This window comes from Mytilus edulis, chromosome 13, assembly GCF_963676685.1.
Source record: "Mytilus edulis chromosome 13, xbMytEdul2.2, whole genome shotgun sequence".
NCBI lineage: Eukaryota > Metazoa > Mollusca > Bivalvia > Mytilida > Mytilidae > Mytilus > Mytilus edulis.
The window spans coordinates 53,499,390-53,513,848 of NC_092356.1; the positions used below are offsets into that span (position 1 = coordinate 53,499,390).

The 14,459-nt window shown below is 33.4% G+C and overlaps 1 long non-coding RNA gene across 1 annotated transcript; it reads right to left on the bottom strand.

The window, feature by feature from the left end:
* Nucleotides 1-3,153: 3,153 nt before the first annotated feature.
* On the bottom strand, nucleotides 3,154-7,716 carry LOC139501493 (uncharacterized). Its single transcript, XR_011658584.1, has 3 exons — nucleotides 7,546-7,716; nucleotides 4,893-4,981; nucleotides 3,154-4,375 (listed from the first exon to the last, which is right to left on the bottom strand). It is a non-coding gene; the product is annotated as an uncharacterized lncRNA (long non-coding RNA).
* Nucleotides 7,717-14,459: the final 6,743 nt, after the last annotated feature.

Sequence of the window (14,459 nt, forward strand, 5' to 3'; positions counted from 1 at the left end):
TCAGAAAGTTTGGTGTACACAGTTCCGATGGTGCAATGTGTGCAGTTCAAAAAGTGTGGTGTACACAGTTCCGATAGTGCAATGTGAACAGTTTATACAGTGTGGTGTACACAGTTCTGATAGTGCAATGTGTACAGTTCAGAAAGAGTGGTGTACACAGTTCCGATAGTGCAATGTGTACAGTTCCGACAGTGTGGTGTACACAGTTCCGATAGTGAAATGTGTACAGTTCCAACAGTATGGTGTACACAGTTCCGATAGTGCAATGTGTACAGTTCCGACAGTGTTGTGTACAAAGTTCCGATAGTGCAATATGTACAGTTCCGACAGTGAGGTGTACACAGTTCCGATAGTGCAATGTGTACAGTTCAAAAAGTGTAGTTTGCACAGTTCCGATAGTGCAATGTGTACAGTTCTGATAGCTATATAGTGTGTTGTGTTTTGTTCCGATAGTACCTTGCATGTAATACTGACTGTGCAGTTACGATAGTGCGATGTGTACAGTTTCGATAGAACCGTCCAGCCGGTTCTATTAGTGCCGTATTTGCTGTTTCGATGATGATATGTATGCAGTTCCGATAGTGCCGTCCAGCCGGTTCTATTAGTGCCGTATTTGCTGTTTCGATGGTGATATGTATGCAGATCCGATAGTGCCGTCCAGGCAGTTCTAATGGTGCCATGTGAACAGTTTTTATTATGACGTCCAGGCATGTCTAATAGTTCCATGTGTGTAGTTTATATCGTGCCCTCTATGCAGTTCCAATAGTGCCATGAATGCATTTGTTTTATTCTGAAGTGCATAAGCATGCGATTCTGATTGTTAACGTCCATACTATTTACCGTCTGTTTATCAATATTTTTTAGATTGCCTTTGTTGTATTTTTGAGACTACTGAGCTGATGATACCCTCGGGGACTGACAGTCCACCAGCAGAGGTATCGACCCAGGGGTGTGAATTATTGAAAACAACACATTTAATTTTTGTTTGCATCCCAATCGCTTTTCTGGATTTACCTTCATCAGGAACGCTCAAAGCCAAACATTTGAAATCAGAAGATGTATAAGTACCGAAACCGTTGGAGAGCTATATGTCAAAATTACCTAAAATAAATAGCCAAATTCTTCTAAAGCCAACTTTGCCTGAGGGAGTTGTAACCTAAGTTTCTTTATAATTTCAAAATTTATAAACGGACAATTTTAGTAAAGTTTGTTAAATCATGTCAATACCGAAGCTGATGATAACCTGGGGACTGATACATGTAGTCCACCAGCAGAGGAATCGACCCAGTGGTACTAGTAAACAATTTGAATTACATGACTCCGTGCATGAGATACTGACATTACCTTTCATTACATGCAGTACCGACTGTCCTGTGAGAAAGTGTGGTTTACACAGTTTCGATAGTGCAATGTGTACAGTTCGGACAATGTGGTGTACACAGTTCCGATAGTGCAATGTGTACAGTTTCGACAGTGGTGTGGTGTACACAGTTCCGATAGTGCAATGTGTACAGTTCAGAAAGTGTGGTTTACACAGTTCCGACAGTGCAATGTGAACAGTTCAGAAAGTGTGGTTTATACAGTTCCAATAGCGTTATGTGTACAGTTCCGACAATGTGTGTTGTACACAGTTCCGATAGTGCAATGTGTACAATTTCGACAGTGTGCTGTACACAGTTCCGATAGTGCAATGTGAACAGTTCAGAAAGTGTGGTGTACACAGTTCGGATAGTGCAATGTGTACAGTTCCGACAGTGTGGTGTATTCAGTTCCGATAGTGCAATGTGTACAGTTCCGACAGTGTGGTGTACACAGTTCCGATAGTACAATGTGTACAGTTCAGAAAGTGTGGTGTACACAGTTCCGATAGTGCAATGTGTACAATTTCGACAGTGTGGTCTACACAGTTCCGAAAGTGCAATGTGTACAGTTCAGAAAGTGTGGTGTACACAGTTCCGATAGTGCAATGTGTACAGTTCAGAAAGTGTGGCGTACACAGTTCCGATAGTGCAATGTGTGCAGTTCAGACAGTGTGGTGTACACAGTTCCGATAGTGCAATGTGTACAGTTCAGAAAGTGTGGTGTACACAGTTCCGATTGTGTTATGTATACAATTCTGACAGTGTGTTGTACACAGTTCCGACAGTGCAATGTGTACAACCGTCCAACCGGTTCTATTAGTGCCGTATTTGCTGTTTCGATGATGATATGTATGCAGTTCCGATAGTGCCGTCCAGCCGGTTCTATTAGTGCCGTATTTGCTGTTTCGATGGTGATATGTATGCAGATCCGATAGTGCCGTCCAGGCAGTTCTAATGGTGCCATGTGAGCAGTTTTTATTATGACGTCCAGGCATGTCTAATAGTTCCATGTGTGTAGTTTATATCGTGCCCTCTATGCAGTTCCAATAGTGCCATGAATGCATTTGTTTTATTCTGAAGTGCATAAGCATGCGATTCTGATTGTTAACGTCCATACTATTTACCGTCTGTTTATCAATATTTTTTAGATTGCCTTTGTTGTATTTTTTGCAACCCTTCGGAACTTTTGGTTTTGTCTTCCGACTGTTTTGATTTGGTCGCCCCTGGTGAGTTTGTTGTGGACTAAACGGACGCCTGGCGTACTAAATCAACATATTTGATGAGTTTTCAAAGCTTGGCAAATGACTAAACATCTTTATTCTACCTTTGTATCTATGTTGTTTGATTGGCCATCAGAATCCCACGTTTAGTCGTTGTTACGTATAAATTGATATAAATAGTGTTTATTCTTAAATTTGCAGTTGATGTCACTTTACATACTTATAGGCTATCATCTTAGCGGGAAACTTGATGCCGAAAAGTTTAATTGTTTTCTTTTAATATCTGTATTTACATCTGACTTAAATGTTTTTCGCATTTATTTTACCTTTTACACCAGAAACTAGGGTTTCAGTAATAAAAGTTTACACTTTGTAATTCCATAAGATAAGAATGTTCAAGCGTCAAATGATAAACCAAATCGTATAACTTTTATATGACCTATACATAAATGTACTTCAAGAACGATGTAGAATACTTACTAAGAACTGAGAGCAGAATAAAAAAGGAAAAAACCAATTTTCCTCTTTTTTCACTCTTATTTCTGACAAGTGCAATTAGAGGCCAAATTTGGACCAGAACGTAATAAATTTATTCTATAACCCATGTATTTGAGGAAAAATCATGAAAAACAAAGACAATTCTGTTATATTAGTATTTATTTGTTACATTTCAAAATAAATTTATACTGAATTCTACACTTAGCATTCCATTTTCAGTCAACTCTCTGTAAATGATGAAACATAGAATAAATTTATTCTAAATGCATGGTGCTTTATGTATATGATCATTTATAAAATAAATTTATTATATAGAGCCTTAATATCTATTATTAGTTCAAGAAAATGATAGAATAAATTTATTCTACATTCAATGTCATTTATGATTATGATAATATTTAAAATAAATTTATTTTGAAAGTCCAATAATCTGTATGGTGAGGCTGAGACACAGAATAAATTTATTCTACATTTAATGTCATTTATGATTATAATAATATATAAAATAAATTTATTTTGAAAGTAAAGTAATCTGTATGGTGAGGTTGAGACACAGAATAAATTTATTCTATGTTCAATGTGATTTTTGTCTTGTATAATAATATGTAAAATAAATTTATTCTGAAAGTAGTTATTATATGGTGGAGACACAGAATAAATTTATTATACATTCAATGTGAGTTAAAAGTACATTGTGTATTATGATATATAAATCATTTTTTTTGAAAGCACAGTAATCAATTTATTCTGGTTATAAAAATATAGAAAATTTGTTAAGGAAAAAATACACTGATCTGTATGATTAGTTTAGTCTTCATAGAATGAGTTTATTTTAAACCAGAGGTGTTTTTGATAATATTTTAATAAGTTTACATAAAAAATTTACCTTGAAAATACATTTAGGTCATAAAAAATGTGTTCTTATATATGTCTATCTTTCATGTCTATTTACATGTAACATTCATAAAAACGTATTTTATTTTAAGTTGCGATGTGACTGTTCTTTAACCCAACTTAAGACAATACATATATCTGCTATCAACAATGCAAAAGGACACTTCCTTGAAATATGAAAATATCAATTTCTTCAGCTGATTTTGTTATGTGGGTCTGAATAGAAATACTGTGCAGCAATTTGAAAATATCAACATATAAATATAAAATAAACAGATAAGAAATAGTAAAAGTTCGACAGGTTTTTCTTAAATTGAACATAAATCTGTTTTTAAACATGTCTCTCTCTGTAGATGTACGTGCTAAAAAATGTCCCGTTTCTTGTTTCTGGATAGGCCTGATCTGAAAGAAATAACGACAAATTCAAAACAATTTCAAATATGAAAAAATAAGTTTTCCCTTTGACATGTTTGGGTATACGATTGAAATAATTATATCAAAATAGTCATTTCGATAATATAATTTTTAGTTATCATACCAAAATTAATAATCTTTGATGAAGAAATTGTCTGTCTTTCTTTTAATCTTAATTATGTTGTCTATTTTGCTTATATAATATTATTCACTCTCTTTATTGCAGTTAATAATAGTCTTGCTCCGTGTTGAAGTCCGTACTTTGACCTTTTATGGTTTACTTTTATAAATTGTGACTTAGATGGAGAGTTGTCTCATTGGCCATGTTGGCACCCATACCACATTTTCTTATATATATTGCCTCTGGATACAGCAAGATAAAGAAGGCTATATTATGCACCTGGACAGTAATTGTTGAATTTTTATACAATAAAGGGATTAACTTACAGTAACTCATTAAACTTTTACAATATAAAAGTCAAATTAAAACCTCATTATTACATACCTGATCTTCATCTTCAGAGACACGGAATAAGTCAGGACTGAATAACAATATAGTCTTTGTTGCTGGTGTTTCATAACAGTTTTCTCACTCTACAAGAAATATTTTAGTTTAAAATGCAGGAACACTTACTCTGTTGTTGTTTTTCTTCAGGCATATTTCTTTATTTTTTATCAGTATTGGCATGTATCATTCCCAACTTCCTGAATATGCATGTAATATTTGCCATTGGACAGTCAGCCAGTCATGATCAATCAATCAATCATAGAGTATTAAACATGTTAAAACAGATGAATGGTTCATGCCTAGGAGACAGCGAACTGAAGACACAAATAACAACTAAATGTATGTTTCATTAAGTCTTAAACAAAACACAGGACTCAGTGGTGTTGACAATACTTTTACCTACCCCATTCAACATACCAGAAAACAAGTAAGACATGTTCCAAAAGGAACAGCAGCTCCGTTAGACAAAAATGTGAGTAATGTACCCAACACATTCTCCCCTTCAACAAAATGTTCATTCCCCTCTCAAAACTTTAAAGATGCTCCTTCAGCACTCTGATACAAAAATATATTGAAATTTAGGTATGTATGTAATTTAGTCAACACTTTAAACATGTAATTACCAAAATATGAGTGCACATGTCTCGCATTTTTTTTTTTTACTTATCGTTCAAATCATGTTGAAAGTCTTTAGTATGGAGGTTTTACTACAATTATCAGTATACTTAACATTATCAATGCACAACTACAATGTATAATAGTTGTCATATTGCTAATAGTACCTGAGAATCGGATCTTAACATCAAACAAGTCAAGGTCATGTTAACCCCGACAAATAAACATGACACCTCACAGTTGTCAGGGTTGTTCCATACACTACATATTATTGACCTATTGATTATAATGCCCGAAAAATTGACCCAACCACACAACTAAAAAATGTCCAATGAACCATAAAAATTAAGTCGAAGTCAATTGAGACCTGTCAGACGGACATTTCCAGCTGACAATTATTCAATGCATGATACACCCTATATAGTGGTCCTACTGCTCAAAGTATCTGAGAGACAGACCAAACAACAAACACTATATATATATAAATTGCGGTTTTTATCCAACGCAATCATAGGTTTGAACGTAGTTTTCAATTTAGACTCGTTTATATACATTGGCCAATGCACCATGAAATTGAGGCCAAGGTCAGACGGAACCTGTCAGGTGGATATGTGCACCTCACAATCAGGTTACTAGTTATAGTATCTAGATACGGTCTTGCTTAAGTTACTTTATCTTTGATAACTGATCCATGGAATAAGGTCGAGATCAGGATAACCCTACATGTACCTAGCTGACGAACATGTAAATGTTGCTAGGAACCCATATACCAAACATAGTTATCCTAACTCATAATAAGTAAGTTTTTCATTTAACAAAACAAAACATATCAAGCAGTTATTGAACCACGAAAATTAGGTTACCGGGACAATGGACATATGACAGAAGGAAATCTAGTAACATAAGGTATGAAGCATTTAGGTTGTCTAACTTATGAAATATAATGCTTCAAACAAATAGTGTACTCCATCGTCGCCACCGCCGCTGGGTTATGGACGTCAAGTTTTGGGTTGCAATACCTATATCATGCCTATGTCTCGCATACAGGCGAAAAAAAACCACATGACACTGCACAACAGATCTAGACATCAACTTTCCATATAAACATCTGAAGAAAGAGAAACCAGTTACCTTTCTGAGAAAATTTATATTTTTCCATTAACCCTCCCCCCTTTCATGCACATGATGCAGTATATCTTAGGTATAGTTAATGCACACATTAGCTGTGTGTTATCCAGATTATAGCACTATAAGAAAAAAGGGATTTTGCCAATGACAGGTGCTAATAATGTGCTGAAGCCTGTATATTTGTATTTATGCTGGACTATATTTCTTCCAGAGTTTAATCGTAAAATACACATGATAAGTATGTATGCTACACTTTTACTATTTTATATAATATTTATGAAAAATTCACTGTTGTTAAAGTGTGTACATTTCCCTCGAGATACAATGTATATTATTTTCCATTTCAATTCATTGCAGTCAGAATTGATACATTCTGTTTTTAGAATTATTCGAAAATGCCTGCCAATAACAAGTATTAATTTGATTAAAATTGACCATTCAGGCATTCATTTGAGAAGAAAGATTCGGCTGAGGTGTGTCTTTTCGGGGAGGTTCTTTATGTTTGAAAAGGACGTCTGTGGTCTACTAAAACGGTGCATATAGTTATGAACATGTGTCAACAGAAGACATGAAAGGCTTATAAGGGAGCTACCATTTGATTTTTATGGGGGGGCTAGGATGAAAAATTTTGTCCTGCATTTTTTTTTAGTTGTAATCTCTGTCCTGCCTTTTTATTTTTCACTCTATTCGGTCCTGCCTTTTTTTTTATTAGTTTATCCTGACTTTTTTTACCTAAATTAACATCCTGCCTTTTTTTTTGCAAAGTGTCTCATCCTGCCTTTTTTTTTTACTCAAAACTCCTGTCCTGCCTATTTTTTTCAAATTTCATCCTAGCCCCCCCATAAAAATCAAATGGTAGCTCCCTAATATCTATGTTAATATATAAATACATAAAATAGAAACTTACAGACTTCTGTTGTCTATCCTGATATGTTCCTGGTGACGTTTCAACCACGACTAAAACAATAAACAAATGGAAATTGAATCGTCGTTCCTAATCTTTAAAAATACATTTGACACGGACATTTCCTCCATGTACTGACAAATATATTAAGATAGAGTCAAATGCACACGCTGTGGATTTATTATGTAATTTCCGTCGTTTGTTTGTCATTATCTATCGTGCGAAATTTTACATTCGGATGTTTATTAGGTTTATATGATGGCCACAGCATGTGGTCATTAAAATATGATATGGGTAATTAGCAGATGATAACAAATCGTGTTTTAAGAAAGAATCGAGAGATTTTAATATATTACACTTCTCTTTTTCGTTTAATTTCTAAAATTAAAAATCATTTACGTTATTAAAAAAATCGAAGAAAAAAGAATATACCAATATTTCTTTTTTTGTATAGGAACATTTTTTCCATAGAAAAACAAAAGAATATGGGGTATCGATCCGTGACACAAAATGAATATAAGCACATTAAAAAAACACATAAAAAATTAAGCAAAGGAACAGCGCTTTAATTGCTGTATTTAAACTCAAAGTCACATTAAACCTTCAACATGGAACAAAAAGGATCTCATCACACTGCAAGTGTAAGACGGCCCCTACCACCAGCCAGAGCGAAATAAGTTTGCAAAAAATTTTGAATAGACTTCGTAAGATGTTACACCACCATTTCGGGCACGTTCAAAAAAGAAAGAAGTACTTATTTAAAACAAAGTAGTTCTTACGTGTTAAAATCAAACTATATTATATGCAGAATAATTTTTGGTAAGTTATATAGATACATGTATCAAATGGAAGGGTAAAGACTGCTGATCCTTGTAGAACACACACATTTGACAGATTAATACAAATGATACAAATATAGCTATAAATTAATTCTATAAAATTGAGGGCTTACATTGCCTGTTACTCAGATATGAAGTACCTAGTTTGGTGTATCCAAAGTTATGGTATAACATTCTGATGTGTAAATAATGGTATACTTATCCCCCATATATATATCTGCATGCTGTTTTTGTGTTGACGTCCAGAATACTACACTGTAGACTTAGCTTATTGTTCCTGATATCAGTAAAAAAAACAATGGCTTTTCCATGATATAATATGCTACATTGCTCCTACCAAACACATAATAAAGATCAAGAAAGTCTGTTGTCATTTAGGTATTATTGTTATTTTGTTTATTTTCTTTGGTTACATCATCTGACATCAGACTCAGACTTAGTACGATTGAAGTTAGAATAATGTGTCTTGGCAGAGTGGCATGTCTTCCTGCAGAGTTATTTGTATCTTCAGAAAAACGCGTCAAAAAATCTGACTCAGTTTGTCTAGTACAAAACGTGTTGATAACATAAGCATGTTAATTGTCGTTCTGGGTGTATGTATGTAATAGTTACCACTGGACATTAGACATCGATATTATCGTCATCCTTATCATTCTTTATATAAATAATGACGCGAGCACCTTAAGGGAAAAAAGGGACATAAAAAAGTGGTTTGCTCCATCATGGTTATCAATCTTAATAAATATAATTCTCAAATTTCGTTATCCTCTTATAAAATATACAAACACTATCATGTTTCTGAAATGATTTATCCGGGTAATTGTTTCATATGTAACTTATAAAATGATAAATGGCGAATTAACGAAAAAATTCTATAAACTATGAAAGTACCGAAGCGCTTACTACAAAGTTGATTAAACCTGCGGGGATTTAAAGAGAACTTTTTTTACACAAGACAAAGTCAATGAAGATATTTCATTACGAACCTATCTACTGGATTTATTGTTATTATGTTCAAGTCCTGAATAGTGCTGAAAGTTACGTTGAACACTAATAAATCAATATTTCGGTTTTAGCACCAAGACTCAAGGCAAAGGGTTTGAAGATCGATTGAAAAAAGCAACCGTTTCTTATCACAATATTTCATAATCAAAATAATATAATACTTTACTTTGAATACATGGAGGGCAAGGCCTCAACCTATATATACGTTCTCACAAGTACGAGGGTCAGGATGGGGTCAAATTTTAGACCATTTTTCTCTTACTGTTCTTTCTATTTTTTTGTTCATTATTCTCTATTCTGTAAACCCCCATCCACACCCTCAGTTATAGACGAAGTGTCATATATGTAGTCTAGTAATGTCAGCAGTGTGATCTGCACATATATCATTTTGTAGAAAAAGATGAACGGGTGGCGTTATGCATTGTTTTGATATAAGATCATACATCTTTTCTTTAAAATCGATTGATCGACAGATTGCAGTGTTAAATAGTTCATGCATGCATGCACGGAACGAGAAGCTATTTTTAAACAATACATACCATGGGGAATACCTGTAATAAGGGTAGACCGGGATGAAGTGTGGTAAGCTTTTTATACGGGTTTTACAATTTACTACATGTATTTTGGTAGATGAAGACAATTCTATTCCCCAGTCAGCAGCACATACCTACTTTCAAGTCGTGAGTGTGACCTAGTCGGAGTTCTATTCAGATAACACGGTTGGATCAAAGATTTGAATGTCAATACGTCGCAAATTAAAAAAATAAATCTTTGAAAACAAATAAAAGAAAGGTTAAGACAAAATGGTACACATTCCCAAACGCCTGTTTATCGGTAACAATACTTGAGGTCTTGTTTGAGTTGACAGATAGAGAATAATGAGCAAAATTATAAAGCATAGAATTTTTTTTTTAAATTAAAAGAATACAAAATCGATGGACCATCCATCCAGACCAATATACTTTTGTAGTTGTCCATTTTTTGTTTAACATATTATTTTATTTAAATGATATAAAATGACCACACATTAATAACCTCTATGAAATGACACATATTCACATAATTTACAACCTTCGATTTGTTTCATTCATGTTAGCAAACAAGTGCCGCATATCTATCAGAAGCTGTTAAAATAATTAGTACTAATTACAACAAACGCGGCTTAAAAGCCTTATCAATTTTATATGTAATGTACGCGTACGTCGATTGTAGGCCCCCTAGTGTTACCACATGTCGAGAAGACTTCAAATGGAAACACAAGATAACTAATGACAAGACGTAGGACACTGATCTGTAATTTTGTATATTATTATGATCACTTGGTATTTCTCTCTATGTACATGTACATGCACCGAAGATGACAGACACGTGGACATTAAAAGGAGGGAAGTTGAACATAGACGAGATAGTCTACTCTTCCAGTTTCGTTTATGAAACATTCCTCACAGTTCAAGAAATTGGAGGTTAGTTTTGCTCGGTATATTAGAGGTTGGTTTAGGGTGGGGGGCATGGATACTGGGATCCCCGACATTTATGCTCAATACATACTAGACGTTTAACAAGCCTTTGTTTATGCCCCTTCTCAAATCCTCGATCGATCCGAATCTGCGAATATCAATTTGCATAATTTTTTACGATAGCACCTCATAAGAATAATATCGATCAATGCATAACAAACGAGAACAATTTGGAATATAACACTTATGGAACGCCACAACTGTCTATGATAACGATAATCATATCATTAAGGAAAGAGGTATTATAAATATCATGAAGGAAATGTTTATAGGTTATACTATAACGAACTATAACGAAATTTGACTATACTACTCCGACAATTTGTTATATCACTAAGATAAATTAATATACTACAAGTGTGGACACAGATCAGTGTGGATAGTATGTTTGGATTTTTGACAGTGTTTTGTGTGACAAAAGAAGTTCTATGTTTTACCCATTGGGTTCTCTATTATAAACTATGTTGCATAATATGACAACTAACCTGAGCATTGGGAGAGTTGTTTATTTTATATTTAGTATTTTATGTTCAAGACGGGCATAAAAGAGCTGGAGACACTAATTGCATCAATTACCAAATGATTATGTCAGATAAAATATGTTCCACATCTTTGATTTTGGATACACTTCGAAGCTAGGAGAGGAACACATAACAAGTTATTTTTTTCATGAAGTGATTTTTTTTTATATTGAAGATGGTATCTGAAAACATGTATTTGCTTACTATTTGTATGGTTCTATTGATATTACTTTGTGGAGAATCAACGTTATCATAAGTAAAAGATTTCGTTTAAATGATGAAATTGTTTCTCAGATTAGAAGACATTTATTTGTTTTTAGTAATTAATTTAATCAGATTAGAAGACATTAGTAATGACAATGCCTGACATGGTGCTTGGGACTAGATGAGCTAGAGAGTAAACTTCTGTGTTATTTTATATTAATTATTTGTGAATATTATACTACAAAGACGTTTTGATAAAACACGAAGTCCATGATAGAGCAGTGACCCCCACCTCTTGATTGGAGAATATATAAAATTTAGCTTAAAAATTTTTAAAAAATCATCGCCATTATAGACTCAGTTTTATCGTTAACTACCCCCCCTTCTAATGTTTCTAATTTGTAATCTCATAATTATTTACTACGAGTGAAAGTTGAAGTAATCTTTAAACATTTAAAAAAAATAAAAAGTTCACTTTCTTTACGCTTAGTCTTAGGACAGTTGTTATGGCACACTTGCTGTGAAATTGTTGCATAGAAAGATGGAACATGTACCTATTATTTAAGCAAAAAGTGAAAGATACACAGGGGCGGGACCAGCCATTTCTAAATGAGGGTTCTAAACAAAGTCATTTGTTCCAATTCAAAACCATTGATCGTTAAAAAAGAGTTCAAACCACAGAACCATAACTGGATCCGCCGCTGAATACAAAAGGATATTTATACTCATAATGTCTATGAAAAAATAACACACCAAAACAAATAAACGACCAAGAGACTATTTTATGTAAAAACTAGTTTTGAACATTTTCATAAGTACCTAAAGAACTGTACTTACAATCTTATGCAATCTATTTGGCACACAGAATAACTGACGAAACTTCTTTATCTTCATGGATAATATGACCATTTCAGTCAAAATATAATACACTATTCTTTATAGGTCACCAGACACTTCTATCTAAAGGAATTTTAAAAGAAACACCAAAGTTTAGAAGGCAGACAAAATGGCAGAAATTACTACAACCACAGAGAACTTTAGTGAAGGATACATTTGGAGATCTACTGAGGTAATTTAAAAGATTAAAATTTTAACTGGCTTAAAAGAAGTATCTTAGAATGCTGAAATTAAGAATCATAATTGTTGTTTTATAAAAAGTGCACTTTCTTATCGCATTGCAAAAGGTTTTGAAAGTGCTAATATAATTCATATTTTGACAATTGTAGTTCGGCCGGAATTGTTATTAGTGAATTAAAAGTCATTATTTTAAGAATGCGTGCAATGTATCGGTTAATCTATAAATAGGAATATATTATGAATTTTAGAGCGAGGGCCTGATATGTGATGTGCAGTTGTACAATCATTGGCATATCTTATTTATACGGCGATAAGATCCGGATGCTCCTTCAGTCCTTGTATATTCTCTCTGAAAAATTTGCTTACTTTACAAGTTAAAGTTTTTGATAAGGTTAGTGTAAGATGTTGCATGGGTGGCACCACTTTTACCATCTTGAGTTATGCCTATTTATAAACTTAAAAACTGCTGGATTTTTGGCTTCTGTTCTCTAACTTTAGTTGCCTCAAGCAAATGTAATAAATCGTATACACAATGCATATTACCATAATTCACAGATCAAGGTTTAAATTGAGTGGCCTCACTTCTACCGTTCTTGAGTTAAGGCCATTTATAAACATAAAAAATGCTGATTTTTTCGTTTCCGGGCACTAACTTTAGTTTGCCTCAGCCGAATGTTAAAATCACAAAACAGTCTTAATTACTTGAATCTTGTACATGTATCTGAATGTGGAAGTTGACACATGCATATTTCCGAGCGGGGGCATTTGTAGGCCATAGACATATTTCCTTTTTTTTTTAATACGAACTGGATTTTTTTATTTGATCTTTCAGATGGCTTTGGTTGAACGGAATAATGGAAACATGTATTTGGGAATATTAGAAGATAAAATGTTGACATTTACAAAGATAAGAGTTTGAAGATGAAAAATTCCAACTACTGTAACAGATCTGTATTTCACTAAAAGACCAGATTACTAAACGATAAGTACCAGATGCATTATAACGAAGCTTGTCTCTTGTGTGAAAAAAAACCCTAAAATCATTCTAACAGATGACCAGTGACAAAACATTGAACAAAATGTTCAGGATTATATAAGCAAACAAAAAAGACTTGGATGTATTTTTGAACTGTTTGTATGCCATCACATGATAAATCGAAACGATAAGGAAATTGATTTTTGGCAATATAGCAATTGTTTTACATGCATTCTGAACTGTTCCACTAGAATATATGTGATAAGAAAAACTGGACAAACAAAATGTAATCATAACTGCAATATTTATGGAATATTAAATAATATTGAAACTGACAGAGAAAAAAGGGTATAATTCATGTATTTTTCATATGACTGCAAAACACATTTCAACGTCGTCCGAAGACATTTGGTTTCCGGACAATAACTTTAGTATAAGTAAACAGAAATCTATCAAATTTAAACACACAAAGTTTATAATCACAAAAACAGACTATGAATAAGGGGCCAAAAATTATGAAATTATACCACAAATTTCCATACCACAATGGGATGGTTTGGATTGGCTTTTGGGGTTTATCGCTCAAACCGTTTAGAAATTAGGGGCAAAAAAGGGGAAAAACAAAGGTTTCCTGGTTAATGATTTGTCTGATGATGATAAATTTGTTTATTTATTTAAAAACATTAACTGTTATGATATGGTTGCCGAAACCTGCTTTGATATTCTAAATAGAAGAAATACCATTTTATATTCTTAAAATGAAATTATTTTAATAATC